The sequence below is a fragment of the Carettochelys insculpta genome, chromosome 3, assembly GCF_033958435.1.
Source record: "Carettochelys insculpta isolate YL-2023 chromosome 3, ASM3395843v1, whole genome shotgun sequence".
NCBI classification, from domain to species: domain Eukaryota; kingdom Metazoa; phylum Chordata; order Testudines; family Carettochelyidae; genus Carettochelys; species Carettochelys insculpta.
The window spans coordinates 189103094-189130619 of NC_134139.1; the positions used below are offsets into that span (position 1 = coordinate 189103094).

The 27526-nt window shown below is 41.5% G+C and overlaps 1 protein-coding gene and 1 long non-coding RNA gene across 11 annotated transcripts in view; one reads left to right on the forward strand and one right to left on the reverse strand.

Moving 5' to 3' along the window:
- The window catches only part of LOC142011586 (uncharacterized), a 48469-nt gene extending 46917 nt beyond the window's left edge, over nt 1-1552 (forward strand). For all 5 annotated transcript variants that reach the window (XR_012645141.1, XR_012645142.1, XR_012645140.1 and 2 more), the window contains one exon: nt 429-1552. This is a non-coding gene — a long non-coding RNA (uncharacterized LOC142011586). The remainder of the gene's footprint in view (nt 1-428) is intronic.
- PUM2 (pumilio RNA binding family member 2) overlaps nt 1-27526 on the reverse strand; it is a 124865-nt gene that overhangs the window by 83991 nt on the left and 13348 nt on the right. The window lies entirely within an intron of this gene.

The window sequence follows — 27526 nt, forward strand, 5'->3', positions numbered from 1 at the left end:
AAAACAGAAATTGACTGAATGCCGTGCCCGATATGCAAATCCAACTTTCCAGTATTAAACCAAATATAAAAAGAATTTGCCAAAAAAGAAGAAAAGCCACTCTTCGCATAACTGCCATCATAATGCATATTAGTTTTTGAGCTTCATTTTTTTAACATGTTAAATGTGATTTTTGTTTTTAAATTGGTGCAATTAAGCTAAACGTTGATCTTATGACCTTGTTTAACATTTATTATTATCCTTACTTATTTGTGGTCTACATTTTCAGCTCCATATACAAAACTGTATTGGGGTCCCACAAAATTCTTTAGAGTTTAAAAGGGTTCCGTGGCCAAATAAAACTAGTAAACACTTGTTTATCCTATCACCATCAGACACACTGACCTCAACCCCAATAAACACTTAGTAAATATTTTCTCCTTCTATAGGATGGCCTTCAAAGGAACTTTCAACACGAGGGAAAACTCAGAAAAAGAAGAGGAACAAGAACAAGCAAAACCCCAGATGGGTAGTCTGGAACAATAAACAGCAGATGGCACAGTATTTAGAATCACTACTATACCTAAGATTTTTGAAGGAAGCTGAAGCAAAAAAATTCCTTGCTTTTGTTCTGTCGCAGCCCCAAGCAACCAGTTGCTCCTGGAACACTGTGCATGTGCACTTTCCTATCCACAGTAGGAAACACTGCACAAAACGTTGCATTTTAAACAGATGTTTATTTAACAAGGTACACAAATGCAATTTTCTTTCACACATCAGGGTTTTTCCAGTCATTCATAAACATAGTTATGAAAACATGAAAAACTATATTTGCTGAAAACTGCAAGTAAAAATGTGATCAACTTACTGTAGATAGCTTGGATAAACTTGCAGTTGTGTAAATTCCTCAAACAGCAAGTTTTTTGTAGCAAATTTAGCATTCCAAAATTAAACAACAGTGTTGCTTTCATGGAGACGGTGGTTCTTCCACAGCTAAAACTAAGTTCTCTCAAGATGTCATTACTGAATATCATACAATCTTAGGGCTGGAAGCGACCTCAGGAGGTCATCTAGTCAAGCCCCCTGCTTCAAGCAGGATCAAACCCAACTAAGTCATCTCTACCAGGACCTTGTCAAGCCGGGAGTATATTAAACTACAATAGAACCTGTGATGTCAGAATGAGTACGTAGCTCATTTTACTTGAGCAAATACTTAACTGAAAGTCATAAAATACAACTTCTTGAGGAAAAAGTCATTTTGGTCATTTTTATTCATTATTCTATGCCTAGTGAGTCTTCACGTATTCAACCAGCACTAGCAGATACTTTGTTTTTAGCTTAATTATTGAAAGAGCAACCTAAACAAACTTTCACTCCCCCATACAGTAAACTCTTTTTCAACCGTTATTCTCAAATAACCGGCACTGCCACCAGGAGCTCTCTCTGTATGTAGGCTGGGGGCCGTGGAGCACCAGCTAGCAGTGCAGCAGGATGGGCGGCAGGAGCACAGGGAGCCATCCCCCTTTCCAAACACACCTCCCTACGCGTGGCAGCAGCCACAGTCTGCTGAGCTGTGGCAGGACCCAGCCTCCCCACACGACAGTGCGGGCAGGTTCTGAGTCACAGGGGGCTGCTGAGCTGCGGCAGGACCTGCCACTCCCCTCCTCCCCCATCTCCATGTGATAGCACAGCCAGGTTCTGAGCCGCTGGGGGCTGCTATGCCCCAGCAGAAGCGTGGCAGGATGGGTAACCGTAGCCAGCCCCCCCACAACACACAAGGCAGCACAGCTGGGGCCTGAGCTGCTCAGCCCTGTCAAGGAGTGCGGAGAAGGCTGCACAGGCACTCTGGGGACCAGGCTACCGAGGACTTCGGAGAGGGGAATGTTGATGTAGTGCATCCTCACTGTCAGAACTGGTGGCAAGGGATCCCTATCTATTAACCACAATATTTTTATGTGCAGCAACTTGCCGGACCCAGGACTGTGAATATTGGTTTGCCGTACTTTAAAATTGGGCGTTTAAGTCAATTTGGGTGATTTTACACCAGAAGAGGGCAAACTACGATCCACAGACCACGTCCAGACCATGAAACCTTTCAGTCTAGTCCCCAAGTTCCCGCCAAGGAGCAGAGTCAGTACAGCCTTTCTGGGAGCATCCACCCCAACTCCTAGGCAGCCAACAAGCAACTGCAGCTGCTGGTGATCCCATTTCCAGGGGAGGCTAGAACCCAAACCCCTCCCTGCAGCCTCAGCTCCCCCTACATCTGAGCAGCATAGCTGTTGAACCAGCAACCCAAGTGTGCTCGGCAGTTTGATCAGGATGTGAGGAGCAGGAGTCTCAGGACATGTCAGAAGGTTGGATAGGAGGGTGTTGGTAGGAAGGCTGGGACTCGCTTGGCTGTTTGGAGAGACACAGCCTTTCAGACCCTACCCAATCCTCCATACAATTTCCATACCTCATACAGGCCAAAAAGTATGCCACACCCACTTTCACACCGACTACATCAATGAAACTGAAGTAAGCAAACAACAGCAGATTAGCAACCTGTTTAATGACAAACTTTTACCTGAAAAGCTTAGGGAAAAAGATGAAAAATCCACGTGTGTGGAAAATGTAATTTTGAGGAAAAAATGGAACTGCAATTTTAGAAGATACTTTTGAATTTGGGTCATCTAAATTTTTAGTGACTAAACTGACCTGCACAGACATACATAAAAAAAATTGAAGACTTCTTGATAGTAAAGTGGCTCCAGTATTATATTAATGTGTAATTTACTACTGAAAGATAAAACATGACATATACATAATGTATACATAATTCACCTCCAAGAAAATGGTTTTGATCATTGTGCACTTCTCAAACAATTTGTAACACGCTCTTATTAATCTACATTCAAAATACAAATATTGTGGAAGTCACTGTCTAACAACGTTAACCACATTCAGAAGTCTTTTTATATATACTTTTATTTTGCTACAAAAGATGAAATATTGATCCAGAGCCCAGGATTTGGTGGTGATGGGGGACTTCAACTATCCAGGTATATGCTGGGACACTAATACAGCAAGGCACAGACTATCCAATAAGTTCTTAGACTGCATTGGAGACAATTTTTTATTCCAAAAAGTTGAAAAAGCCACCAGGGGAGAAACTGTTCTGGATCTGATTTTAACAAATAAGGAGGACTTGCCCGTCGAGAATTTGAATGTGGGAGGCTGATTGGGTGAAAGTGATCATGAAATCATAGAATTCACAATTCTAAGGACTGGTAGGAGGGAAAATAGCAAAATAGAGATGATGGATTTCAGGAAGGCAGATTTTGGTAAACTCAGAGAGCTGGTAGGTAAGATCCCATGGGAGGAAAAACTGAGGGGAAAAACAACTGAGGAGAGTTGGCAGTTTTTCAAAGAGACATTATTAAGGGCCCAAAAACAAGCTATTCCCCAATGTAGGAAAGATAGTAAATATGGGCAAAGACCGCTTTGGCTTAACAAGGAGATCCTGCATGATCTCAAACTAAAAAAGGAATCCTATAAAAAATGGAAACTAGGACAAATTACAAAGAATGAACATAGGCAAATAACACAGGAATGCAGGAGTAAAATTAGAAAGGCTAAGGCACAAAACGAGCTCCAACGAGCTACAGGAATAAAGGGTAACAAGAAGGCCTTTTATAAATATATTAGAAAACAAGAGGAAGACCAAGGACAGGGTAGGGCCATTGCTCAGTGAGGAGGGAGAAACAGTAACGGGGAACTTGGAAATGGCAGAGATGCTCAATGACTTCTTTGTTTCGGTCTTCACAGAGAAGTCTGAAGGAATGCCTGACATAGTGAATGCTGGTGGAAAAGGGGTAGAGTTAGTTTTTGAAATAAAAAAAGAACAAGTTAAAAACCATTTGGAAAAATTAGATGTCTGCAAGTCACCAGGGCCTGACGAAATGCATCCTAGAATCCTCAAGGAGCTGATAGAAGAGGTAGCTGAGCCGTTAGCTCTCATTTTTGGAAAGTCATGGGAGACAGGAGAGATTCCAGAAGACTAGAAGAGGGCAAATATAGTGCCCATCTACAAAAAGGGGAATAAGATCAATCCAAGAAACTACAGGCCAGTCAGCTTAACTTCTGTGCCAGGAAAGGTAATGGAGCAGGTAGTAAAGGAAGTCATCTGCAAGCACTTGGAAGGTAGTAAACTGATAGGGAACAGCCAGCATGGTTTTGTAAAAAACAAATCATGTCAAACCAACCTGATAGCTTTTTTTGACACAATAACGAGACTCGTAGATAAGGGAGAAGCAGTGGATGTGGTATACTTAGACTTTAGTAAAGCATTTGATATGGTCTCGCATAATATTCTTATCGACAAACTAGGCAAGTCCAACTTCAATGGGGCTGCAATAAGGTGGGTGCATAACTGGCTGACTAATCGTACCCAGAGAGTAGTTGTTAATGGTGCTCAATCCTGCTGGAAAAGCATAACAAGTGGGGTTCCGCAGGGGTCTGTTTTGGGACCAGTTCTGTTCAATATCTTCATTAATGATTTGGATATTGGCATAGAAAGTACGCTTATTAAGTTTGCAGATGATACCAAGCTGGGAGGGGTTGCAACTACCTTGGAGGATAGGGTCATAATTCAGAATGATCTAGATAAATTGGAGAAACGGTCTGAAGTAAACAGGATGAACTTTAATAAAGATAAATGTAAGGTGCTGCACTTAGGAAGGAATAATCTGTTTCACACATACAGAATGGGAAAAGACTGTCTAGGAAGAAGTACAGCAGAAAGGGATCTAGGGGTTCTAGTAGATCACAAGTTAAATATGAGTCAACACTGTGATGCTGTTGCAAAAAAAGCAAACATGATTCTGGGATGCATTAGCAGGTGTGTTGTGAACAAGACACGAGAAATCATTCTACCGCTGTACTCTGAGCTGGTTAGACCTCAGCTGGAATATTGTGTCCAGTTCTGGGCACCCCAATTCAAGAAAGATGTGGAGAAATTAGAGAAGGTCCAGAGAAGAGCAACTAGAATGATAAAAGGTCTGGAGAACATGACTTATGAAGAAAGGCTGAAAGAACTGGGCTTGTTTAGCTTGGAAAAAAGAAGACTGAGGGGGGACATGATAGCAGTTTTCAGATATCTTAAAGGATGTCATAAGGAGGAGGCAGAAAACTTGTTCTTCTTGGCCTCTGAGGAGAGAACAAGAGGCAATGGACTTAAGCTGCAGCAAGGGAAGTTTAGGTTGCACATTAGGAAAAAGTTCCTAACTGTCAGGGTGGTCAAGTACTGGAATAAGTTGCCAAGGGAGGTTGTGGAATCTCCCTCGCTGTAGATATTTAAGAACAGATTAGATAGATGTCTATCAGGGATGGCGTAGACAGTGGTCGGTCCTGCCGTCGGGGCAGGGGACTGGACTCGATGGCCTCTCGAGGCCCCTTCCGGTCCTAGTGTTCTATGATTATAAAGCCTACACAGTTCTCAACATTAAAAAATTCAAAATTACAGTGACAGTATCTCCAGAGCTCTACAAAAAGAGTAAAGGATAACAAAAACTGAGAAGCTGGAGATCTCTACGGTTGTAGATCAATCCTCTACGTTGCCCTAAACTTTACTTTTGTTTATGTTCCATTCCCATAATTAACAATATTATCATAAGATTATACTGTTACCAGAAGAATGGAGCCTTTATTTGTACCTCCTTCACCAGTCATGTTTTCATCAGAAACAGTATTGCAAGCAAGAGTGATATTTTAAGAAGTTTGTCTGCTCTAGTCTCTAGGACATGAGATTTTTGTTTCTTGTCTACCAAAATATTCCTAATTCTTCATTTAATTAAAGAATTCATTAAGGAAATCTATATACCCAAAAAGAAAATATGTTGGTTGAAATCACATAAGCAGCCACAAAGTTCTCAGTAGTATTGCTTATTACACGAATTACCACACCATCCATGTATCTGAGTCACAGACTAGGATTCTATTGTACTAGATACTGTATAAACAAATCAAAGACAATGCTTGCTGGGATCCTCAAGTACTGTTTATCTAAATGATTACAAAATACCTTATTTCTTGTTGCAGCCCAATTAAAAGATCTTTCTTTACAGGTCTTTTCTTAGTTCTTAGTTTCGGGTGACTTCAATGCAAGAGTTGGAGCTGATCGTGAGTCATGGCCCTCTTTGCCTAGGTCACTTCGGTGTGGGAAAAATGAATGACAATGGACAGTGTCTCCTCGAACTTTGCATGTACCACAAATCTGTGCATCACAAACACATTTTTCTGAACCAAGACACAGCATAGAGTGTCATGGAGACACCCACGCTTGAAACACTGGCACCAATTAGACTTGGTCATCACCAGATGCGACAACCTCAAAAATGTCCTCCTGACACGCAGCTACCATAGTGCCAACTGCGATACAGATCATTCGCTAGTCTGCTCCAAGCTCAAGCTGAGACTCAAGAAGCTGCACCATTCTAAACGAACTGGAAGGCCCCGCACTGATGCCAAAAAGGTGGAAAACTCAGAAAAAGCTGAAATGTTCAGAGAGACCCTTAAAGAGAATCTGTGCAGCAGCCCTGGGGGTGCTGATGCGACATCCAGATGGCAGGATCTGAGGGACACAATCTACAATACGGCCTTGTCAGTGTTTGGAAGAAGAGCTGGAACACAAAACAACTGGTTCAAAGCTAACCGACGAGATGATTTCAGTCAGTCATTGAAAAGAAGCGCACTGCACTTCTGGAGTATAAACGTTCACTGAGTCAGAGTACCCAGCAAGCACTCAGAGTAGCCAGAAAAATAGTACAGCAGGCACCCAGGCGCTGTGCCAACAACTACTGGCTTAAGCTCGGCAGCAGTATCCAGACCTGTGCTGACTCTGGTAATCTCAGGGGAATGTACGAGGGCATAAAGAAGACAATGGGACCCATCCAGAACAAGACGGCACCTCTGAAATCTAGATCTGGTGAAGTCATCACTGACAAAGCCAAACAGATGGAGCGATGGGTCAAGCACTACTCCAAGCTGTATTCATGTGAGAACACTGGTTGATACAGCCCTCAACACTGTCGAGCTCCTGTCAGTCATGGACGAGCTGGACCAGGAACCAACTGTGGTCAAACTGAAGAAAGCTATTGATAGCGCTGCAGTAGGAAAGCCCCAGCCAGGATGGTATACCACCAGAGGTAATCAAGTATGCCTTGGACACACTCCTGGACTCCTTCATAAGCTGCTGTGCCTGTGCTGGAGAGAGGGTGAGGTTCCACAGGATATGCAGGATGCCAACATTGTAACCTTGTATAAGAACAAAGGAGACAGAAGTGACTGCAACAATTACCATGGTATCTCCCTCCTAAGTATCACTGATAAATTGTTCACTCCTGTCATCCTCGGCAGACTCCAGAAGCTCGCTGAGAGGGTGTATCCTGAATCACAGTGCGGATTCCGTGCCAAGAGATCTACCATTGACATGATCTTCTCCCTGAGGCAGCTGCAGGAGAAATGCAGGGAGCAGAGGAAGCCACTCTATGTTGCCTTCATCGACCTGACCAAGGCTTTCGACTCAGTCAGCAGGGACGGATGTTTAAAGTGCTCCACAAGATAGGCTGTCCACCACGGCTACTCAAGATGACCCAGTCTTTCCATGAAGACATGAGAGGAACCATCCAATAGAATGGCAGATCATCGGATACCTTCAGCATCAGGAGTGGCATCAAACAAGGATGCGTCCTTGCTCCGACGTTGTTCAGGACCTTCTTCGCACTCCTCCTGAAGAATGCCTTTGGATACTCGACAGAGGGCATCTTTTTGCACACAAGATCTGACGGGAAACTGTTTAATCTTGCAAGGCTGAAGGGTAAGTCTAAGGTGCAAGAAGTGCTCATTAGAGACATGCTGTCTGCAGACGACGCTGCTGCAGTGACACACGCAGAAGGCCAGCTTCAAAAACTGCTGGATCGTTTCTCCAAAGCATGCAAGGACTTCGGGCTTACCATCAGCCTAGAGAAGACAAACGAACTTGGTCAGGACATTGCTGAACCTCCATCAATCAACACTGACAATTACACGGTAGAGGTCGTCCACGAGTTTACTTACCTCGGGTCCACCATCACTGACACCCTGTCGCTGGAGTCTGAGCTAGACAGGAGGATTGGAAAAGCAGCCACAACTCTGTACAGACTTAGCAAGAGAGTGTGGAACAACAAGCTGTACACTCACACCAAAATGCAAGTCTACAGAGCCTGCATCCTCAGCACCCTCCTCTATGGCAGCGAGTCTTGGACCTTGTACGCCCGCCAGGAAAAGAGGCTGAATGTCTTCCACTTGTGCTGCCTCAGGCACATTCTTGGGATATCATGGAAGGACAGACTGCCCAACAACGCCATCCTCGAGCAAGCTGGAATTCCAACCATGCATACCCTCCTCAGGCAACGGCGGCTCCGCTGGCTTGGCCACGTCCACAGGATGAACGATGGAAGGATCCCGAAACACATTCTGTACGGCGAGCTAGCCTCTGGCAAAAGACCTCCCCGACACCCCCAACTGTGCTACACAGACGTCTGTAAGAGGGACCTCAAGGAGGTAGACGTCGATCCAAATAGTTGAGAAGAGTGGATAGACGACCGCAGCATCTGGAAGCAGGAACTACACAAGGGCCTTCAGAAGGGCGAGATGAAGATCAGACAGCTGGCAGAGGAGAAGTGAGCCCGTAGAAAGGACAGCAAGGACCTGCCAGACACCCACTACATATGCAGCAGATGTAGCAAGGACTGTCACTCTCATGTGGGCCTCCACAGTCACAGTCAACACTGCAAATGACTATCTTAAATGGAGGTACTAAGGGGGCGATCCATAGTCTACGCAGACTGAAGGATGCCTTGGAATGAGCTATCATCTTTGGAAAATCATGGGAGACAGGAGAGATTCCAGAAGACTGAAAAAAGGCAAATATAGTGTCCATCTATAAAAAGGGGAATAAGAACAATGCAGGAAACTACAGACTCGTCAGTTTAACTTCTGCGCCAGGAAAGATAATGGAACTAGTAATTAAGGAAATCATCTGCAAATGCTTGGAAGGTGGTAAACTGATAGGGAACAGCCAACATGCATTTGCAAAGAACAAATCATGTCAAACCAATCCAATAGCTTTCTTTGATAGGATAATGAGCCTTGCGGATGGGGAGAAGTGGTAGATGTGGTATACCTAGACTTTAGTGAAGCATTTGATACGGTCTCACATGATATTCTTATCAAAAAACTGGGCAAATACAATTTAGATGAGGCTACTTTATTAAGGTGGGTGCATAACTGGCTGGATAACCATACTCAAGAGAGTAGTTCTTAATGGTTCTCAATCCTGCTGGAAAAGTATAACAAGTGGGGTTCAACAGCGGTCTGTGTTAGGACCGGTTCCGTTCAATATCTTCATCAACGATTTAGATATTGGCATAGAAAGTATGCTTATTAAGTTTGCAAATGATACCAAGCTGGGAGGGGTTGCAACTGCTACATAAGGACGGCCACACCGGGTCAGACCAAAGGTCCATCTAGCCCAGTATCCTGTCTCCCGACAGTAGCCAATGCCAGCTGCCCCAGAGGAGGTGAACCGAAGACAATGATCAAGCAATTTGTCTCCTGCCATCCATCTCCCACCTTCGACAAAAAGCTAGTCACCATACCTTACCCCTTGCTAATAGCCATCTATGGACCTAACCTCCAAATATTTATCAAGCTCTTTTTAAAACTCTGTTAGACTCCTGGCCTTCACAGAGTCCTCTGGTAAGGAGTTCCAAAGGTTGACTGTGCGCTGTGTGAAGAAAAATTTTCTTTTCTTAGTTTGGCACCTGCTACCCATTAATTTCATCTGGTGTCCTCTACTTCTTATACTATAGGAGCAACTAAATAACTTTTCTGTATTCACTTTCTCCACACAGTTCATGATTTTATATACCTCTATCCTATTGCCCCTCAGTCTCCTCTTTTCTAGGCTGAAAAGTCCCAGTCTCTCTAGCCTCTCCTCATATGGGACTCGTTCCAAACCCTTAATCATGTTAGTTGCCCTTTTCTGAACCTTTTCTAACGCCAATATATCTTTTTTGAGGTGAGGAGGCCACATCTGCATGCAGTACTCAAGATGTGGGCGTACCATAGTTTTATAAAGGGGAAGTCAGATATTCTTCGTCTTATTTTCTAACATCCTATTTGCTTTACTGACTGCCACTGCACACTGCGTGGATGTTTTCAGAGAACTATCCACTATAATTTCAAGATCCCTTTCCGGATCTGTTGTAGCTAAATTTGTCCCCATCATACTGTATGTATAATTGGGGTTATTTTTCCTAATGTGCATGACCTTACACTTACCCACATTAAATTTCATTTGCCATTTTGCTGCCCAATCACTCAGTTTTTAAATGATAGGGTCATAATTCAAAATGATCTGGATAAATTGGAGAAATAGTCTGAGGTAAACAGGATGAAGTTTAATAAGGACAAATGCAAAGTGCTCCACTTGGGAAGGAACAATCAGTTTCACACATACTGAATGGGGAGAGACTGTCTAGGAATGACTACAGCAGAAAGGGATCTAGGGGTTATAGTGGACCACAAGTTAAACATGCTGTTGCAAAAAAAATCAAACATGATTCTGGGATGCATTAACAGGTGTGTTGTGAACAAGACACGAGAAATCATTCTTCTGCTCTACTCTGCGCTGGTTAGACCTCAGCTGGAGTATTGTGTCCAGTTCTCGGCACCGCATTTCAAGAAAGATGTGGAGAAATTGAAAAGGGTCTGGGAAAGAGCAACAAGAATTATCAAAGGTCTAGAGAACATGACCGATGAAGAAAGGCTGAAAGTATTGCGCTTGTTTACTTTGGAAAAAAGAATATTAAGGGGGGACATGATAGCGGTTTTCAAGTATCTAAACTGGTGTCATAAAGAGGAGGGAGAAAACTTGTTCTTCTTGGCCTCTGAAGATAGAGCAAGAAGCAATGGGCTTAAAGTGCAGCAAGTGAGGTCTAGGTCGGACATTAGGAAAAAGTTCCTAACTGTCAGGGTGGTCAAACAGTGAAATAAATTGCCAAGGGAGGTTGTGGAATCTCCATCTCTGGAGATATTTAAGAACAGGTTTGAGAAATGTCTATCAGGAATGGTCTAGACAACACTTGGTCCTGCCATGAGGGCAGGGGGTTGGACTCGATGACCTCTCAAGGTCCTTTCCAGTCTTAGCATTCTGTGGGAGCACACACAAAAAAAAAGGGCGGACACTGATTGCATCAATTCAAAACAATCAGACCTACCCATCACCGAGGGCAGTTCAACGAAGACCTTTTTTCAAAAAGTAGGAAGAAAAATTTCAGGATGGATACACAATCAGAGTGAGGACATTACAAAAATTCTGCCATTATAATAATCAATATAACATACGCATGATGAGGATACATGTTCAGTTGTGATCACCCCATTACAAAATGTTTCTCACAAATGCTATAGCAAAATTAGAAGTTCAGTGAGGGAAACAAGAATGACCAATTTTCCATATGAGAAGAGACTGAAAAGACTGGGATTGTTTACCTCAAAGACGAAAGAAAATATACAATATAAGGAATAGCACAGACAGAAGTTCAATGCAAGCTTCCTTTCACAATTACTTAAAAAAAAGGGAATAGTCAATAAAAGTAAAAGGTGGCCGGTCCAAAGGGGGTAAGAACTAATATTTTTCCAGACAATCCTCAATTACTCCATGGTACTTAATACCTGTATATGAAAAGGAACTGACATTTATATGTCTAACAAGATTATCTTGGGTTACAACTGAAACTATTAAACAAACGAGTTTCACAAGATACATCAAGCCCTCTCACTTCAGGGCACATACCAATCCTGATTATTAAGAGGAACCTTCCCCCAAGACAGGTTAACACACAAATGCCTGTTACATATTTTCTTGAACTTTCTTATAAATATTTTATTGCCACTGTTGGGCTACAAAACTAGGCTCAGTGACCCATCAATCTGATTGACTATGGATATCCCTTTCACTGTTTACACTGGTAGAAGCGTAGTTGCTATCATATTTGTACTCATATCACACTACCTTCTAACATGGCTCTCTTTCAGACTATTTGAAATCAAACAGTCTCCTAGTAGATCAAAAGCTGTATTTTATAGTTATGTTGGACAACCATATATAGAGTACACACAAAAACCTGATTTCACAGCTTTGGTACATAGCTAACAAAGATTAACTAGAAAAGCAAACATTTTAATACCATTACAAGATAGCTTTTAACAAAAATAAATAAATAATCACCACGACCTATACTGTCACTCTTACATCTCTGTAAATAGAACAAGTGCTTGTCTACACTAATCGCTCAGGGCTATACGCTACATCCGAATGACCATGTGTTTAGAGAGGCAATTCACACTTTCTTTTAATGGGTCCTGTCATGCATGCCCTGTGCAGATTTGACCTCACTGGTCCAGAAGTTTCAGAACCATAGTGGCCCCAGATCAGGGTTTTGCCAGACCAGAGAAAGTAAATGATATCCTGCCAGCTTCCCAGCCCAGCCACTACTCTGGGCCCCAGCGTCCCAGCCTGTAATGGCCCTCCAGCCACTGGCCCAGCTATGGCTGCCCTGGCCAGGGCTCTGGCTGCCAGTATGCTTGCTTGCCACATACCCAAAGCCACCAGAGCTCTCAGGAACTATAGGACCACATATGTTCCAGACCAGAGAGTCCTGGATGTAAGAGAACAACAAGAAGTCCTGTGGCACTTTACAAACTAACATATTTTGGAGCATAAGCTTCTGTGGGCAAAGACCTGTTTCATTAGATGAGTTGCATCTGATGAAGTGGGTCTTTGCCCACAAAAGCTTTTGCTCCAAAATATCCATCAGTCATGTTAGTCTGCATCTTCGAGAACACCAAGAAGTCCTGTGGCACCTTACAGAGTATCCCTCCGCTAGATGTAAGAGGGTCAACTGTAGTACACTAATGATTGGAATTGAGATTTATAAGAGAAAATTACTACGCTGAGTTTAAAAGTCACACTATTAGGTTACAAAATTGAATACTAAATCCCAAAGGCATACTTTCTCACCTGAAGTCATGTATGTAAGCCCAAAGTATATATCTTTTCTTCATAAATCCCAGTTTGTATTCATAATATGCTACAAATTTGGCTGTCCCTCCATCAAAAACAGAATTTCAATAGGAAAAAGTAGTAGGTTGGTTCTTTTTTTAAAATTCGGTGGCTGGGCTTTAATTTGTCCTTTCTAGTCACTTAATACAGGTGGCACTGTCCAGTTATAGCTATAATATTTAAAATTTCATTCATTTTCAGTTTTTTTTTTTACTCATTTTCACAGTTTTCCCCAACGTTTCCTCATGTGATTAAAAAAATCCCACATCAGAAAAAACTACACACAAATCTAGAACCCAAACCACCAACCAAATGTTGTAGAAAATGCTGAGTTACCTTTGAAATATCAATTGCAGGATATTTTCCTCTATGTGGTGTGGCAGAGTTATCCCAGTTATGATTTCCCTAATTTAGGGCACAGGATGACGAGGAGGTGATTATTTTCCCAATTACAAGAACTATACCATAGCTTAAAGGACAATTTACCAACGTCATGAGTCATAATGGTACTACCCACCTGAAATTATTTGTTATAAATTTAAACATATAACCTGAATTAATGTGGGTAATTTATATAATACACAAATAAAACACTGGAATTTCCATGGGTGTTTTTACTGGATGCATTTAAAATTATAAATTCCTTTCTCATTCAGACACTAATGCAGAGAAACTTTTCACTTCCCATTAAAACCTGAAACTTTAGAAGAGATAAAGCCTTTTTATTTTAAAAAATCTAGAGTTCAGTCCATCTCTCCAAGAATGTATTGTTATCAGAGGAAACATTCTCTGTATGTATTACAATGTAAGTACAGTCCAGGGATGTAAAATCCTATTTAACTGGTAAACCGGTTAAACAGTAAGTGGGGAAGGGCCAGTCCAGCTCAGTTGGGCTGGAGTGCTCCCTCTGTCCACCTGTGCTGCAGGTCAGGGCTGCTTTAGTCATACTAAGGCAGTCTCTGCCCATGGCGAACACTGTGAGGCTGAAGCCATACCATACTTGCAGCAGGCGGAGAACTGCTCCAGCCCCCACTAGTTAACTGTGACCAGTAAGCCTCACCTATTTAGGGTTAACATCCACAGTACAAAACACAGCAGCAGAAATACAGCACTTTAAAGACTAATAAGATGATTTATTCGGCAATGAGCTCTTGTGGGACAAACCCCTTAATCAGATCCTGTCCCACAAAAGTTCATCACCAAATAAATCACTTTGTTAGTCTTTAAAGTGCTGTACTTCTGCTGCTTTGTTTTGTTGGAGTACAGATTTACAAGGCTACCTCTCTGTTACTATCCCCAGTACAGTTGGTCCTCTTATTATTTTACAATAAGCCTTCCATCTTAAATCCTCTCTGAACTAGGGCTTTTTCCTATTTGTCCATAGTAATACTGCAGATTAAACATTGTGATTATTTGCACGTTTTGCCTTTGGGGAAAAGCACATCAATGTGAAGCATCTATCAATCTCAGAGAGGTAGCTGTGTTCGTTGGTACATTTGCAAAACAAAGCAAGCCGTCCTGTAGCACCTCATAGTCTAACAATATTATTTATTAGGTGACGAGCTTTCCTGGGACAGACTCACTTTTTCAGATTCTCAGTCCTGCTCCAGAATCTGAAGTGGGTCTTCCCCACAAAAGCTCATTACCTAATAGATAATATTGTTAGTCTTTAAGGTGCTACAGGACTGCTTGCTTTGTTTTGCATTTATCATTAAGTTACAGATATTTAGATCATATTAAAAAGTGATACAAGGAATCTTTCAGAATCAGCTCCTCTGCAATTTAATACCTGTTCTACAATATTAACAATCTTAATATACATAATTTAATTACTAAGATTTATAGTTAGGTTATTTCCCAAAAATAATTTGCGCACGAGAAAAAACAAGCAAGCATTCTAACTGTATAAACTGAGCAGTTCGCAAAGATACATGATCTACCACCCCTTTTCAGTTTTACTTATTCAGAAGATGAACACAGGTTACGACTGGCAAACTACAAAAGCAAATGTAATCGTTTTGCTTTCCAGTTGAGCAACACACACATAATTGAAGGATTTGCATCAGTCAGTCAGATGATGACACAAAGGGAGGTCTTTTGAAATATCCTGGATTGCCTCTGAGTGGATGCTACTGAGTTACCTGTGGAGACAGAACTTAGACAATCAATTTACAAGCCCAAAAACAGACTTTAAGGTGTACATTCATCAAATGCACACACTGCAATATGCTTATGCTAAATATTAAACCAACCCCTCAATTTACGCTAAAAGAATATTAAGGTTGCAAAATCAAGCACCCAAATTAGGAAACACTAGAATAATCTGCATTCAACCCTCTTGCTTTTGTTCATTTTGATATGCTTTTAAAATACATCAAAAGCTATTTTGTCCCCATAGGATCCCTGCCTCATTTGGTGCACAAACTGGAACTATAGTCATACAATGAACAAGCTATTCATTTTTTTCCTTGTTGCTTACTCTCAGCCCCCATCTTAGTTCACCACATTATTCATACCTGTTTTGAAGCAGATTTATAAATTTTGTCATGGACTTTTCTATAGCACTCATCACTACAGAACTAGAGCGTTTCAGAAAAGCTAATTTATTTTCATAACAGCTCAGTGAGATGACAGGGTGATGAGAACCCCATTTTACAAATGGGTAACTGAGGCACAAAGATATTACTATTAGAGGTAGAAGGTAACTGAGATATCAGATTTAGCATTCATTACAAAGCATAAACATGTTCAAAGCACAGCTTCCAGTGACTTCAGTTTGCAGCCCTGCTACATCTCAGAGCCCAGCATATTAAGTCAGAATGTGTGGTTGAAGTGACATGCCAAGAATCACTAAAGAACTCTGTGGCATAAAATCTAACTTTCTACTCTAGGGTCACATTTAAATCCCTCAACTACTTTCTCAGTCCCTATTTAAGCACACAAACTTTCCAACTTCACCAACAAATGATCCGTGGGTGGTCATGCAATCAGCAGTCTCCTCACTACACAATCCTGACTTACAACAGAGAAGGTCCAAGGTGTACAATGAATAAGGCAAAGGTCTTGTGGAAAATACAATGAGTAATCATGAATAAATAAGGCATACATAAAAGAGTGCCCATTTCAGGTTGCACAGATATCGTTAAGTATGGCACTTCTTAATTTTGGAGTGCTTGACTTTGAAACTTCAATAGTTGCGTGTAATTTCCTAGCTTTCTTTAAAAGGTCAACTGGAGAAAAATATTCAATCATGTGACATACTTGCATCTACATGGCTCAGCAGAGTCGGAACCTTCAGATCCACCACACAAAGCTGACACCTGAGCTTACAAAATAACAGAACTGAATAGCAGGTCGTCACACTCTGTTTTCCTCCCAGCACACAATTATGCAGACCCAAGAGTGTACTGTAGACCAGGTCTCAGGAAACCTGGGTTCCATTCCAGGCTCTAGGAGTCTGCTCCAGGGGGTGCAAACTTCTAATCTGTCTCCTCCTATACGTTTGACCTTTCCTGTCCTAAACCCTCCAATCTGCCCCTGCCCCACCTCCCTCCCCAGTTATCTGTCCCAGACCAATTCTCCATGCCCAGACAGTCCCAGTCTGCGAAACACATTGGCAAAGTTCATGTCTTGTCCCATTCTGGCACTAGTTTACATAGAGTATGCCAACCTACTATTTTTTGGCCATCAATTGATTTGTAACCTCCCCTCTTCCTCTCAAGATCATCTAGTCCCAGCTTCCCAACCTAAACCTCAGCTACACTGGTCAACCAGTCATAGTCTCACTACACTCCATATCCCTAACTGTGCTTTTCATCCTTACGTTCATTCTAAAGTGATGCCTTCCTTTCCCAGCATGTCAGCCACAGGGGTCACTGACAGTATAGCACACAAGCTCCCAGCTCTCAATTTCTGTGCCTCACACCATCCCAAAAGAACTGGGAGTAACAGTTATATAGAAAATTTTGTATCTTGGTTTTGTTGAGCCATTGGCAGCACAGCGCACGTTTAGTGAAGACAAGACTCTTAGCTTCTAAAACTCAAAGAAAAGTTTGCTAAATTTTCCTGAAATGGTACTAGCCTTGCCTATAATAATAGCTTTTCCATGCAAGTTGCAATGTGATTATAATGCTGCTACACTGGTCAGTTTCCTGGCTCTCTGGTGTGTGGGGCACCTGGCAGCTTGGTGCAGCAGGGTGGGGGAGTGGGGAAACTGACCAGCACTGCTGTGCCTGGCTCTGAGCTCCCTGCCATTCACAGGAGCAGGGAGCCAGGCACAGCCACGACTGGGGGACCTGAAGGCAGCAGGGCCCCTCCCCCAATCCACTCCCAACTTACGCAAAATTTGACTTACGCATGACTGCCCAGGAATGCAACCTACAAGTGAGTCAGTGGTCTACTGTACAGACTGAAAATCAGATGAATATTACAGAGTGGTGCACATTTACTGTGTCTAAACACAAAGAATACTTCCATCAAAGAGTATTTTCTTTAGATACCAACTAGGAAACTGAAAAGTTGGAACACCAGAAAAACAGAGAGCTAACATACAAAGAACTAATCTTGGAGCATTTACAAAGAAAATTCCTTCTTTCAAGAAACTTACAAAAACATGGCAGAACTGATTAACACCTACCATACAGTGACTGGCCTACTACTAACTCGGACCTAGAACGCAGAATTCTCAGACATCTTGCTTTAAGGGTAGTGTTGAAGGATATTATGACAGATTAAGCAGAAGTCCCAGGAAATACTGAGCATTATTATTTGTATTAGTGTAGCACTTAGATTCCTGTATCAAGATGGGAGCCTATTAGCACAAAACCTACCACTCCTCCTTTCTCTCAAGTTCTACCATATTTCTATGACCTCCATACAATTACTCTGACCAGAATGAAGCAAAGACTTCAAATCGTAAGGTCTGCCACCAGCTGTTAAACAATATTGCTTCTAAGAACTAGGGAGATACAACACCAAAATATGGGATACTATTTCTCTTATTGTTCATCTCTTAACCAGGACTTTCTGTTCCCTAATTAACCACATCATAAACATCAGTAGTGCGCCTGGTGGACTAGTTTTGGCCAATAAATACAGCCTGACCTCTGCAGGAGCAGCTGAACCACTAGCCTGTCCAAGCAGGGACTGAAAATATTTCTCATCTGACCTAGCACATGTAGTAGAAAGACAATTTCTAGTCTCCTCTTTTAGGGATGGAAGCACAGAATACCACTAAACTGTTACATATTCAAAAGAGGCATGTTTTTGGATTGTACTAAGCTTTACTTTTGTACAATGGAAGCCAAAGTGCCAGTGTGCAGATCAAAAGTTTCTCAAAATATACAGCCATGGCTCTTTAAGATTTTAGAATCTAAAGAAAAGCTTGAGTAGCACCTGAAAGCTTTTTATTATGGCACTATTTAGTTAGTGTGCCTTAAAATGGTATTGAGAAATAATTTTCAATGGTATAGTAGAGTGTGAGTTTTCTACTTTAATCTATAGAAATGTTGAAGACAGTGTTTAAAAGGAATTACGGTTACCCATTTACTTTAGTCCTCAGAAGAAGTACTTTTTGGACAATGTACCTTTTTTTTTTTTTAAAGTAATCTGGATGACAGCAGGAATACAATTCTTACAGTGTCTTGGACAGGCAGCTGTGAAAGAAAACAGACTTCCTGAACTTCAATACATTTTGGGTACCAAAACATGAAAACACAGCTTAGTCATGGACGTGTCTCTTACTAAAACGCAGTTAAAAGTTTTGACTGAAATAGTTCTTCAAAGGAAGTGGATGAAATTATTACTTCTAGATCAAAAAGAGCAGAAACTTTTCTGGTAATAAACAAGTTGTTGAAAATAAACAGGTAGCTCAGAAGTCATAAAATATTAAACTTCATCTGTAGAAGAAACTTCTCAAATTACTAGTATTGGGTCATAACAAAACAGTGGAATAGAAAGTTCTATGGCAAATTCTGCAACTTTTGCAGAGGCACCCTGGATTCAATGGCCGTTTCTACACATGCCAAACAGCCCAAATATGCTAATGACGTGCAGATGCAGATTTCCTGCACCTCATTAGCATAGGTCACGTGATCTGGAGCCCAGAAGATGTTCTTCCAGAGCCCAAAACGCCATTTAGAAGTGTGGCCCCTGGGGGGCGGGGGTCTTCCGGAAAGAAGTCCTTCTTAAAGAGGCCCCTTCTTCCCAAAAATTTTCAGGAAGAAGGGGCCTCCGGAAGAAGGACTTGCTTACAGAACCGCCCCCCCAGGGGCCATGCTTCTAAATGGTGTTTTTGAGTCCAGAAGAATGTCTTCTGGACTCCAAATCATGTGACCATATGCTAATGAGGTGTGGGGAATTTGCATCTGTGCCTCATTAGCATATTTCAGGCCATTTATTAGCACACCACTTTCAAAGAAAGTCGCATGCGTAGAAATGGCCAATGTGAATTAGAAGAGTAAGGTACTAGCCAACATCAACAGAATTGCGCCATTCGGAGTAAAACAGCTCTACATACATGAACATTTGTCTACACACAAAACAAATCTAGAATGGTAAAGAAAGGACTCAAAACAATTCACTTAATTTCTGATTAGAATTTTAGGTATCAGATTATCCACTATTCAAGAAATCAGTTAATCTCTCAATCACATTTGTTTTTTTCAATTATGTTCCATCTTCCTCCTTCCCTACATCATGAGCAATGCTATTTACAACCATTGCTTTGCAATCCTCTCTTCCAGTGTAGATTTCAACACTTTTCTGTTTGGCTTAGTGGTTTGAGCATTGGCTTGCTAAACTTGGGGTTCTGAGTTCAATCCTTGAGGAGGCTATTTAGGGATTGGGGAAAATACATGTCAGAGATGGTGCTTGTTCCTGCCAAGAGGGCAGGGGACTGGAGTAGATGACCTCCTGAGGTCCCTTCCAGTTCTAGGAGATGTGTATCTCCAATTGAGCAAAGATAAGCTTAAGGAGTGACTTGATCACTGCCTACAAGCACTTACAAAGGGAACAATACTTCATGAGGGACTCTGGCTCAGGAGACAAAAAGGTATAACATGATCCAGCGGCTGGAAATTGAAGCTAGACAAACCCAGGCTAAAAATAAGGTGCAATATTTTAAGTGAGGATAATTAACCACTGGAACAATTTCAAGTGTCATGTTCAATGCTCCCTCTAATTTATTTCACCAATGTACAGAATAAATTGTTATGTGCACCGAGGCATGTGTATACGTGTACCACCAGTAAAAAACATGCTGCCAGCTGTGGGCACTCTGCTAATCAGATGGGCATCATTTAAATCTCTCTTGGTTGGCTGGCTGGCTAAGCGCTCAGCTTACTGATAATACTGGTCCTTTGGCAATTTTAACACTTAAGATTTTTCAAAAATGAAATACAGAGATACACATGTCATAGAACTGGAAGGGATGTTGGGAGGTCACTGAGTCCAGTCCCCTGCCCTCTTGGCAGGACCAAGCACCATCTCTCCCCCAACTTTTTTTTTTCCCCATTTGCCCCAGATACCTAAATGGCCTCCCCAAGGATTGAACTCATAACCCTGAGCTTACCAGGCCAATGCCCAAACCACTGAGCTCTCTCTCCCCCCACAGAAACAAAAACAAACAAACAAAAAAAAGCAAAACTAATTCAAAAGGTATTATCCTGAGGGAGTTCTATGACCTTTGCTATAAAGCAGGTCAGATTAAATGTTCAGAATGGCTCCTTTGGGCCTTGGAATCTCTGAAAGTCAGAAAGAAGATTTCAAGTTGTCAAGATAATTGATTATGAGGGCTGGAAGAAAAACCTTAACCCATCCCCTACGCTAAATTCTTAATGCTATTAAAAATACAACCCAAGTAAACTTAGTAAAAGCTCTGTTATCCATACAGTTAGGGTAATGGAAGGCATACACTAATAAAATATTCTGGTTAACTGATAATTACATTTTACCAATGAATTACTAATTTTCAAAGAATTAGAATAGAGGGGGTAGTTAGGGACTGTGAAGTCACAATGTAGAGCAAAATGACATATAAAGGGAAATTCTGCCCCATAAGAATACTTGTAAATGGGGGATAGGGACCTCCCACACAGTAACCATGCCTAGACGACTTACAAAGCGGAATTTTCTACAGTAAGAATACATGTAAATACATTGGGATAGAGACAGAGTCCTTTAAGTTGTTTTCTTGTTTTAATGTCTGTTAACAATGAACCACATACACTACACACTAAACATTTTTAATGTAAAAAAAATCATAAAATTAAACATACGTTTTATATGTACTTCAGAACTTACAGACAGTAAGAAGGATGAAGCAAAGACTTGAAAAACGACTTAAGTGTGGATCTGTGCAACGTATAATGAATTTAGTTTCCTTAATTGACAACTTACACGCAAAACGACTTATAATGGGGACCCCTCTGCAAAATAAAATTAATAAATTATAAATTAGTAGGCAGGTACTCACCACTCCAGTGAGTGGTTGATTTCTTGAAAAATTTAAGTGTATTTTTAGGAACCAGGGTTTACACCTTGCACCACTACCCTTAGTGATATGTAGTGTCATAAGATACCTACTGTGAAAATGTCTGTATACGCCTAACATTAAAGCTACACTGAACACAATTTAATCTTTTAGGATCCGGAAGTCAGTTCAGGTTCTTACAGTGCATCAGGGAAACGATTAACAACATTGTAACTGGAAATGTAGAAGACAGGAGATAGGGTCACTACAGATTCAGCCCAAATGACACACCCTGGAATCTGCTTTTTGATTAAAACCCTGGTATCAGCATGTTTTCTTGTCTTCTGCCTCTTTTGCATAGAAGTACAGTGCACAATGTGCCACTGCATAACTAGTCTGTAAGTCCCAGTTACCAGATTGAAGATTTGTTCTGGCAGGTACCGGAAATGCTGGTTCATGGAGCTGTCTTGTTAACTGAGTGCCAGATAACAGAGCTTTTACAGTATCTTCAAAATCCAGCAGCCTATCTTCCCTTCCCATTTCCAGATTAACCTCCCTCCCCACAAATACAAACCATACCTCTATTTCCCTGAAAGCATCTGAAAACTAGATATGTTTTGCAGCATACCTTAGAGAACTTCAGACCTAAGCAATTTCACAGTAAGCACAGAGGGGAAGCATCCTGAAGGTAGGTATCTGTCTTAAATCAAAGCAGCTCCAGCCTGAGTACCTCCATCAAACTGTTGCAAGAATAAATGAGGTGGGCTGTCTCTCAAGTTAACATGTTTCAAACCAGTTAGTTTTATTTAATAATCAGTCCACCTAAAACCGTGACCAAGAAAGCAAGCGGCAATAATACAGTAGAATGCCAAGACATGCACACTCATGCTGCACATATCTTGGTTTAACACAACTTGGGGGCGGGCAGGCCAGAGCCAGGTTTTCAGCTGCCCATCTCTCAAAGGAGAGAGGAACCTGACCAGCACTACTATGCTGATCAGTTTCCTGGCTCCCTCAAATAACATGAAATTTCACTTAGGCAGGGTTGCACAAGAATTCGACCTCTGCATAAATAGGTGGTCCACTGTACAGAATCAATATAGGAAGCTCCTGATAAGAAACTACATTTAACAAGTAGGATGCCAAAAGCCGAACCAGTTTGTCATCAAACCTTGAAAACATTTCAGCTATAGAGTGCCAAGAGAGGCTTGAAAACTTCTCCCTTGAATGTTTAAGACAAATCCTACTTTTTGGCAGGGAGATTACACTAGATAATTTTTTTCAAAGAACAGGTCACAGCTTAATACTGAGTTGCACAGCATTAGTCATGATCTCCTAAAGTCTGTTTCATTGCAATTTTAAAATATTAAAATTATTTAAATGTCTGATGTTTTACTCATTTCTAACAACACTTGTTTGTAGACAGTTGTTTACACACTTCAGAACACAGCCATTTTGAATGAAATCACCTAAAAACTACTTTCTACAATGTCAGTTTTGTTTTCAGCGTAGACTCAAATTGAAGGCTTAGTTAACTTCACCCTGAAAAACTGATTGACCCTCTCTACACTACCCCTCCCTCTCAGAAGGGATATTTAAATGACACGGATCAGAACTGGTCAACAAGACGCTGATAGGAATATTTAGCACCACATTAGCATAACGACAACCAGTTGCACTTCGAAAGTGCTGCTTCACAACACAAACTGGCCATGTAGCCATAAGTTCTTTGAAATAAACCCTAGACTTCGAAATTCCCTTCTTCCCAACTCATAAAACAAACTGAATTTCAAGTTACAAGGGAGAGGAAATGATTTGTTTAGTGACTAAACAGATAAAAGTATTCCAAGAATCATTAGCACTGTGGCAAACACAAATGAAAAGTAATCAGAGCTACTACATATTCCCAGTGTTACAACATGCTGAGGAGAACAGCAGTGAAGTTAAAGAAAATATGAAGTGTCACAGTTACATTTTGCAGCTCTGTCAGAAACGTGGGAGTCACTAATTCCCTGTAGAGGGGTTTGAAAATTTGAAGAAGAGCTGGTTGAAAAATGTTTTTGCTTTTCAAAATCCTAAATCAATAATGGCACTAAACTTAATTCCTTAGAAATAAAAAATGCTGCGGTAATTTACCTATAAAAGCACACCCAAAATATCTCATAAGTCATTAAACCCGTCATTTTGGATAAGTTTTCAAAGACTATCAACTGTTAAGATTTGTTTTTCCTGTCGTTACTATGGCTTCCAATAGCTTACATGTACAAACTGGCATTTTGGATTCTGACAAGGTTAAAAACAAAAAGGAAACCAACTGAATAATGCACCTGATATACTGAGATCAGAAACAAACATGCCAGCCCACCCATCAAATTAAGAAAGTAAAATTCAAACTATTCTTGTACTCTATTGAATAATGCTTTATAAGTGATAACTTTAAACAAACAGATTTTAGTGATTGTCATTAAGTGGCAAAAAGCTAGCATGGATTGCCCTTTATAGTGATTCTGTGAAAATTCTAGTCAGAGGATCCAATGTTGAGCTGCCGGGGCGTTTTTTTTCCAATGGGTGGTGAAAAAAAAATAAAGTTTGAACACCACTAGACTGGAAGACCCAGTTGGTGCCTCCTAACCCTAGGATTCTATGTTTACTTCTCCCAACAAAATCTTAAGATTGTAACAATTAATGGTGTCGTTACTGCTGCTACCACCGATTCCTCTTTTCCCATTCAACAGGAGCTAGAACAACCTATTTAAGTGAAATGGAAGAATACTAGAATCATCTTTTTATCCCAATGCTGCTGTTGTCACCATCAGCTTCTCAGGCTGCTGATGCACTACTACTGTCCCATGGGAGGGGCCATGGTAATGAGGCAATTCAAAGCAAGCTAATGAGAAGCTGATGGTGACGACAGCAGCACTGGGATAAAAAGATGATCCTAGTATTCTTCCATTTCACTTAAATAGGTTGTTCTAGCTCCTGTTGAATGGGGAAAACAGGAATCAGTGGTAGCGTCAGTAACACCATTAATTGTTATAATCTTAAGATTTTGCCGGGAAAAGTAAACCGTGACAATCACTTAATCACTATAAGGGCAATCCATGCTAGCTTTTGCCACTTTAAACAAACTGAGTTTAGTGATTGTCATTAAGTTGTTACTTGTAAAGCATTTTTCAATAGAGTACAAAAGATTATTAGTAGTTTGAATTTCACTTAAAAACTGAAAGGCAAGTGGTGAGAAAAAAACTGATCCACGTATTAGACAAATTTATTTTGAGAAATAGTATGTTAATTGTTAAATCTGTTTAACACTTGGAGGCTTGAATTTGAATTTTTTTTTAAAAATTTGAGATGCTCCCAAACAATCCAAAAGAGAATTTTCAAACACTGCCAGATAAAAAGTACTGTCATGCACAGTCAGTTTCTGACGGAATTCAAGCAAAAAAATTCTTCTCAGGCATGAACTAAGAATGGGTTACAAAAGTATCGGCATTCTGTTTGGGCAACTAGGTAATGACTGTTCAAAAGGCATTCAAGAACATTTTTAATGTAATGAAACCGATCATTAATCTAACAAAAAACCTGCCTATATTTCCAACAACACTTTTTCTTTTAAAGCGAGGCACCTATGCAACTGGAAGAATGTTAAGTTCTCCTTGCACTGGAAGTAGAGGAAACGTATGCGGGAAACATTCACCAAATGTGAATGGGAAACTGCACTGCTCCAAAGTAAGGGCAAACTTCTGTACAGTCCAGTGTGGGAAAATTCCTTCCCAATCTAAAGTTTGCCAAACATATTAGCACAGCAAGTCTGAGAAAGAAAAATCCATATTTAAGCATGCAGTATTATTTAAGACCCAAGATACAATTGTCTATTTACTCTTGAAGATAAAAAGTATTTGGATTTTCTTTTTAAGAAAGGAAATGCTTCAACACAAGTAACCTAAACTGCTGATTCTATTGTTGCTAATATTTCACATTTCATTACCCTTTTTCCCTTGCCATGTTAAACAAATGTCCCTTCTTCCAGATGGGTCTGGCTTGCCTTTATAAGAGACATACTGTTTATAATTGAGGGAAGGAGGGGGTAGTAAAGCACTTAGGAATGGATAGAAAAAAGATTTTGGGTTTCCCAACCGACAGGTTTTTGAAAACATGATGCAAAAGCACTGGATCTTTGCAGGCTTGGATCTGGATATAGACCTCCTGGCAAAGAACCACCTCAGAACAAGAGTTTGTTTAAGTTGAAATGGGTGCTACACTGAACTGCAATGAATCAATGAAACAATTACAGCTTTGGTTGCTACCAGACACCCAGCTACAGCTGGCACCCAAAAATCATGATCGCTGAGGGAGACTTCCCCCGGGCAGCTAAAAGACTCCAGACTATAGCCAGTCCTTTGGCCTTTGACTAAAGACCATTCAAAAGTTTCCTCTGAGAGGACAGCCATGCTACTGACAAAGTATTTTCTTCTGTTTCCCAAAAATTGTAACTGAGCAGGGGGACCCTCCGCTGGCCGGCTACAGGACCCTCACCATATGCAAGCTACCTGGCACCTTGCACAAAACATCCTTTTATTGGTTCGGGGTCAAGCCACATGATGCTTCTGGGCATGGGAAAGTTCCAGACTGTGTGGCACTGCGAGGGGGAGGGGATGTGGGAGGTCAGGACAACATGTAAGCAGCTGAGTAGAAGTTTCGCGACCAAGCACAACCACTATCCACAGACTAGCTGCCACATGATGCATGCAAGGGAAAGTTCCAGAATGTGTGATGCCTCTCAGGGAGGGGACGACAACATGCAAAAACAGCTGAAACCAAGATTCTCATCTTATCAGCCAAGCATGAACCCTCCCACCCTAGCTGACACATAGTTCGGGGAGGCAGCGGCTGGCACCAGGTAGTAGTAGTAGTAGTAGGCGGCATCCTTCGGTCCCGAGGGTTGATAAGTTTGCGCCCCAGTTGGACTGATTCAAGCAGCATCTCTGTGGCTGTGCAATCCAATCCGGGAGTGGCAGTCCTTTCTGCACTGTGAGCAGCAGTAGGTAGATGTCGCTCTGGCATCACAGGCATGGATCTTCCTGAGGGCTTTCCCATCTTCCGCTTCCTTCACCAAGGTAGTTACATACATAGCAAGAGCTTCCTTCACTTCCTGTTTCCAGGCATGCCTGTCTGAGGCGAGCGAATGCCAGGTGTTCACGCTGATAGAGAGCGCTGAGGTCACGCTTGCACTTGTCCATGTAGCGCAATTTAGGTTGCCCTTTCGGCCTCTTTCCAGATGCCAGTTCGCCGAAGAGGAGGTCCTTCCATATTCGGCCATCCGTCATGTGTGAGACATGGCCCAGCCAGCGCATACGCCTCTGTTTGAGAAGGGTGAACATGGAGGCGGTGCCTGCCCTCTCAAGCACTGCTCTACTGCGGACCTTGTCCTGCATGAGATACCGAGTATGCGCCTAAGGCAGCGCACGTAGAATGTGTTGAGCCGCTGCTCTTGTTTTGAGCGCAAAGTCCATGTTTCACTGGCATACAACTGTTTATTCTTTATCCTGGCACTGAGCCAACTATCCTCAAGCAAAAGGCTTGTGACTAAGACCTAGAACTTCAATTTGTCCAAAGTGCTGCCTCATTACAGATTAATTACAAAGGGGAACATACAAAGCTAGGGCCCTGACTAGCATTCATTGGCTTTCATCTGGTATTGCTAGTTCTCTGAATTTTATTGCATCTCATGTTACTTGGTGTTTTTCTTACAGGCCCAGGTCCTGGAGTCAAGTGATTTCAGGAGGATCACCAGTTTCTTCCCCCCCACATATGTTTCCAGACTTCACAGTTACAGAGAAAAACTTTAAAAACATGAGCTGAGTGCATGCTAAAAGCTGGGAAGCCAGAAGACCACTTAAAATAAATCCTTTTCTTTGTCTCGGAGGGGG